This window comes from Echinops telfairi, unplaced genomic scaffold (assembly GCF_000313985.2).
Source record: "Echinops telfairi isolate 266 unplaced genomic scaffold, ASM31398v2 ScPeMD7_3533;HRSCAF=4204_1, whole genome shotgun sequence".
NCBI classification, from domain to species: Eukaryota; Metazoa; Chordata; class Mammalia; order Afrosoricida; family Tenrecidae; genus Echinops; species Echinops telfairi.
In genome coordinates this window covers 15,715,364-15,721,668 of record NW_022107432.1, presented here as the reverse complement: position 1 = coordinate 15,721,668, position 6,305 = coordinate 15,715,364, and the positions used below count along the sequence as shown (strand labels likewise).

The 6,305-nt window shown below is 39.4% G+C and overlaps 1 pseudogene; it reads left to right on the top strand.

The window, feature by feature from the left end:
* Window positions 1-3,925: 3,925 nt before the first annotated feature.
* LOC101660920 lies at window positions 3,926-4,658 on the top strand (annotated as a pseudogene).
* Window positions 4,659-6,305: the final 1,647 nt, after the last annotated feature.

The window sequence follows — 6,305 nt, the reverse complement described above, 5'->3', positions numbered from 1 at the left end:
TGCAGGAAGAGGAAAGGGGTCTTGCAGGAGGTGTGCTCCACGGTCACAGATGCTGAGGACAAAAAGAGTTTAAGTCTGTTCAGTAAGTGGGTTGTGGGATATGGAACCCTGAAGGAACATGGGATTGGACAGATTGATTGTAACAGGACCTGCTCACTATTTAACAGAGATGCTCATCTGCTCTGGGTCAGGACAACAGACTTGGAACTATTTGTATGTCTCTTTTTTCTTTTCCTTTTTGTGTCTATCTATATAGGGGGAGGGGGTGGGTTTCCTGGGATACTGTCATTGCTGTGCAGCAATGGGATTTGCAATTGTGTATAGCATGTTTTTCTTTGCATGTGTTATACTTCACAAATAGAAAGGGAAAATAAAAAGCCAAGACAAGGCAAAGGATCGATGTAAAATATTAAAGAGCAACCATCTGTTTGAGGACCATGGTGTGCCTTGCCACATGGTTTTCGATCACTTCACATGCATGTAAAAGCTGCATGATGAATAGGATGACCATGAAAGAATTGATGGATTTGAATTATGGTTTTGGTAAAGAATATTGAATATAGTATAGATTCCTAGTAGAATAAATAAATGGGTCTTAGAAGAACTATAACTGGATTGTCCCTTATAAGGGAAGATAGGAAGGCTCAGTCTCACGTACTTTGAACCTGTTATAAGGAGCAAATCCCTGGAGAATAACATCGCGTTTGGTAAAGAAAAGGGTCAATGAACAAGAGAGACGCCTTCAACAAGGTGGATTGATGCAGACACTGCGACAACAGGCTCAAATACAAAACTAGCAGTGTTTTGTTCATTCTGTGCTTCACGGGGTCTCTGTGAGTCAGAACGGACTTGACAACAACTAGTAACCATCTAACTATACGTGTGTGTGCGTGGGAAACACTCTTGCCTTATATGATGCTTTCTAATATTTTATCACACATTTTGTGGGTGATGGTTCTCATTATAGGAACATGCTATGTGGGGAAAAGATGTCCTTTCTGTTTTAATTTTATAATGTACTTGGATAGGGATTGAAAAATCATGACAAGAAAGCATGATTTAATATTGACAGGTTTTATTCACATGACAAAATGACTTCTATGGTGTTAACAGTGATCTAATCAAAATAAGCATCTTACTGGAACACACTGGGTTATAGTTACTCAAAATTTTTTTGAAGAAAGTCTATTTTCTTAACTTAGTGGAGAAAAACAAAGAAAATATATGTAATTATAAACTCAAGTTTTGGGTGGAAAAGTAATTCTAACTAATATCCACACATTAAGAAATCTGCTTAGTACATGATAAACAATGGGAGTCTCAAAGAAAGTATAGTGTTTCGGAAAGCAATTTAAATATATGATTTTAAAAAGTTTAATGCATTTAAATTTTAAGAGGAAAATTACAAACTTTAAAAAATATTTTCACAAATTTAAATCAGGACACAGTAGAACTTGACAGTTCTGTCTACAATACTTCAGACAAGGTGATCAATACCTATGAGACTCCAATCTCTCAGTTGACCAGTCAGCGAAATTTTTATTTGATGAAACCCACAGAGGAAAGTCTACTGGGGGATTATGTGATAGATATTGAAACAAAAAGTAAAAATACTGGAATGTATTCCCTCCCTGAGGTTACGTGAAAGACTAGATCCCTTGCTTGCAATAATGTCCACCCTTTCTTCCCTATACATATACTCCTCCTGGGGACCAGATCTAGAGTATCTGGCAGAAGGCATTGCTTGAATCTGTTTCTGTTACCCTGATAATTTGCTTTTTGCAATTCTTGTAAAACATCATTTTTAGCTTTAGAAACACACAGCCCACCCGCTGAGGCAAAGTGTTCTTTTCTTGACTAAGCATATGCCTGATTCTTGGAGAGAATGTGGGAAGGGGAAATTTTTTTTAAAAAACTCTCCACACTGGGAAAATAGTTCTTCAGTGTTAAAAGACAGAATTGAAGCTTTTTATAATGAAAGTGAAAACATACGTTTACATGACACCGAAAGATAGATACTACATGATTACTTCACCTTTTCATTGATTCTGTTCATTTATTAGTTCCTACACTCATACAACTTATTATACTGTGTAATTCCAAACTATCAGCCTGTACTGGTTTCAGGTAATTAGATAGCAGAGAGAGACAACATCCTTGCTTTCATAGACCTTAAGTTTATGGAAAGCCTGTTATGTGAAAATCTTTAGATTAAAAATCTGATGCATTCGAACTGTGGTTTTATGTTCTAGCTTTATGTTAGAACATCTTTGGCTATATGTATACACCATCACTACATGGAATCCAGACACTGATGCTCATCTATGTGAACGTTTTTAGACAGTTAGGCTACCTGGCTTAAAAAAAAATCATTTCTATCCTGAGATAGCGACACTCTCACTCAACTAGCTATGAGAGAAGGGCACGAGGAGGTGTTGCTAGGTGTCCTCTTGTGGGTTCTGACTTAAAGCAACCCTTCGGACATTAGAATAAACACTGTCTGATGTGGCTCACAATTGTTTTTGAACCCATTGTTGCACTAGGTAGCCATGACAATTTTGCCACCTCACTTATTCTTTGCGCAATATTATTGGAGGATATCAATTGCCCATGATAACTGGACACATATGATTGCTGTGTCACTACTTCTAAATTTCACACTCCTACTGAGTCACTTGCATTTGTTCTATATGACACTTACATACTGTGTTCATCTGAGTACTTCAGAGAAACAAATCCACAGAAACTCATGTATAAGAGAGAGTTTTATATAAAGGTCAAATGTGCATCAAGAAAACATCCCAACTCAGTGCTGCCCAAGCCCACAAGTCCAACATGAACCAAGTAACCCATATGTCCAACACCAGTCCAGAAAGTCCTCTTTCATCTCACAAAACAGACACAACAATGCCGACTGGAGGAGGAAAGCCGAGTCAGTGAATGTGTAAAGATCTCAGCACTGGCAGGGGTCTCCACACAGCTGCTCCAGCGCCTAGGGCTGCAATGGGGTAGGTCCATGTGGCTTCTCCTTGGGAATGTCTTGCAGGAAGTGAGCCTTGCCAGCTGAAGCAGAGAACGGCTAAGGCAGCTGCACCCTGGTGCAACCATCACAGAGCAAGAGACCCTAGAACTCAAAAGGTGAGGCTCATTGAGCCATTCATCCCTCTGCCCTTCAATCAACCCCACATGTGTTTATCGGCCAGTTTGGCACAATAAACTAACTCAATCCACCCTTTGCCAACCTGGCACTTGTACATAATTCTTTATCTTCACAATTAAGTAATACCTACACCTTAACCCTATAATCCTGTGAATTTTCCCCCCACTTATGGAAGTTTGTAAGCCAACCACCTCATGTCTCTATCTTCCCCAATTTTGGGTATCCAATTTATATACTGCCCACTTACATCAACCCAGTTCTCTGAAAAGACAATCATACTTTTCGACACGAGGAGTCTTCATTCCAGTTGGAACCTTGTGAAGTCTGCATCCATAAGCAAAGTCAAATCCAGACAGATCATCCATAAAGTCAGCAACAATATGCACCAGTTCACAGGCTCAAAATTCTGGTCAGGTTCTGGTCAACTCAATGTGGGCTGCCTCTCTCAGCCTCCACAGGGTGCCCATTGTTCGCCTTGTCTTTAGACCATGGGCTCTCACAAATACTCAACAAGCCAAGCCATCTAGTGCTTGGTCATGAGCCTTAGACAAATCAACCCACTCTCATCTTCTCTTTTTCCTGTAAACCAAGTCCACAGGTGTTAGCAGCCAAACTCAACCCATCTCTTTATTGCTGTATTCCTCCCACTTCCACTCAACAAGTAGATCTAGGTGGTCACTCAACAAGCATTTCAGCCTGCTCACAGGCTCCCTTTAACATTCAGTCCCAGAGAGGAGTTTTCTTCATGGTTCACTTCAAGATGTGATGTTTAAACAGGTTTTTCAAGTGCATGAACCAGGGGAAGATGATTCATCATAGCCTCCAGAGGCATGCAGAATTTGAGGTCATCCATATGTCAATGAAGTAGCAGGGAGTTTTCACCTAACTAGGCAAGGCAATTCTTCCCTGAGCTCACACACATGGGGCAGCACTTTTAACCAAGACCCTTATGACGTCTCTCTTGTGGAATAGATCATCTGTCTTTTGTGGAGCTTGTTCCCAGGAATTATCAATCCTGGAGATGGGACTAGAAAAAATTTGCTGTAGATCACAGCCAGATGTTCCCATGTTTTATTACAGTTGTGTCAACAAAACTACATCCACATAAAATTTCAGCAGACACTCATCAGTGCTGTGTGTCAGAAAGTGAGTGTGTCATTAACCTGCTGCAGGCAGTCATGGTGTCTCTGAGATATTTCTAAAATATGGTACAGTAATCTTATGGTGACAGTTACGGAGGAGCATACACCATGCGGGCCACTCTTTATAAGACTCTGTGGTACAGTTGGAGGGCTCTGTTCAACAACAAGCACGTTACATGGACTTGGAAGATTTTATAGTTGAAAATATTTGCTGTAGGTCCAGAGTTGGAGTCGAGACACTTGCCAATTCAAACCCTTCTGAAGATGGCCACACAGACAACCACATACCTCTTTTAGGAAATAATACGTATTACTGTGTATTAATACATGTAATAATACATATTATTGTGCATTAATATATGTAATAATGCATATTATTGTGTGACAGAGAAAACATGGCATGTGTGTGGCATAAAATATTCTTTAAATTAAAAATGTTGTGTATTGATTAACTTTTAAAATATGAACGAGAAGCGGAAAACACACCGATGAAAAAGAAAAGAACCCACAAACTGAGGACAGACATATATTTTATCTGTTACAATGCCATAGAAGAAATTATGCTGCTCACCAGTGAACGAGCCAAATTGGAGCCTGGCTTTGAAGAACGTCCTTTCGGATAATTTTACAGCAGATGTGCAGCATCGAAATCAGGCCTTGTTTCTGGATGACTAGAAGCCTGAATCAGAAGAACGCTAAACCGCCTCAAACGGAAAAAGACATTGAGACGAGCAAACGTTTTCTCCCCCTTTGTTTCTAAAAGTATGATGTCTGAAGGCAGCATAGGAAACATACAGGGGAAAGAAACGAATCCATGGGGAGGAGCGAAGAAGCCAGGGGAAGGTAGTGTCAGGTGAAGCTGAGATGTGAGTCAGAGGGCAGATCATGTAAAGTCTTTGAGACTATGGAAGCCCGAACAATATGACACTTGAAGGAAATGGAGAACAATAAGGGGAGGTTCTTACAAGATGCACAAATAATGCCAAACATTATAAATTAGATTAAGCAAAACTTAAGACATGAATTAATATTAAAATGGCAGCCCATGTCTGATAATGACTCTCCTGAGCTCTGCCCTCATTAGGACACAGATGTGAGAAGGGTTAGCAAATCTATGGAGACTTTTTTATTTTTTTAAATCATTTTATTGGGGGCTCATACAACTCTTATCTCAATCCATCCATCCATCCATTGTGTCAAGCACATTTGTACATTTGTTGCCACCATCGTATCAGCTCCTCATTTTCCCTCCCTCCCCCATGCTCCCTCCCTCATGAACCCTTGATAAATTATCTTTTTTTTCCCATGTCTTACACTGTCCAATGTCTAAGGAAACTTTTCAAAAAGAAAAACACACAGGTTTGTGTTAAGGTCTTAACAATTCAATTACAAATGAGTATCATAAAGTGTCTGAATTTTTCTATTAGTTGTAGTGATATTTTTCTAGAACATGATAGAACATAATTAGATAAATTCAACCACCATGGTTCTAACTTTAGTGGAAAACCACACACACACAATTCACTGCTAACAAGTAGATTCCAATTCACAGTGGACTTTATAGGACAGGGTATAGCCCCATGGGTTTCCAACACTGTAACTTTTTTTACGGGAGTAGAAAGCCTCCTCTTTCTCCCATGGAGCAATTGGTGATTTCAAACTGCTGACCACAAGGCTAGCAGTCAACATATAATGACTATGCAACCAGGCCTCCTTAGTAGAAGCATAGCGCAATATGTTAAACTTGGCTATTCTGGATATTTTTGTTCTTCATGAATTCATTCCAGAATTTGTACAAGATTAGTTTCTCTCCAAAAATGCACTATCCAACTTGAACATTTTTCTGTTACACTATTAAAAGAAAAAGGCTAGAGTGAACTACAAGAGTCAGCATTTGTTGGAAAAGAAACAATTAACATGTGCCTATCAGCTAAAGGCTGTCATAAAAAAAAGTTTGCGAGACAACTCAAAGATGAATTAATACCAGAGCCATGATGCCAACA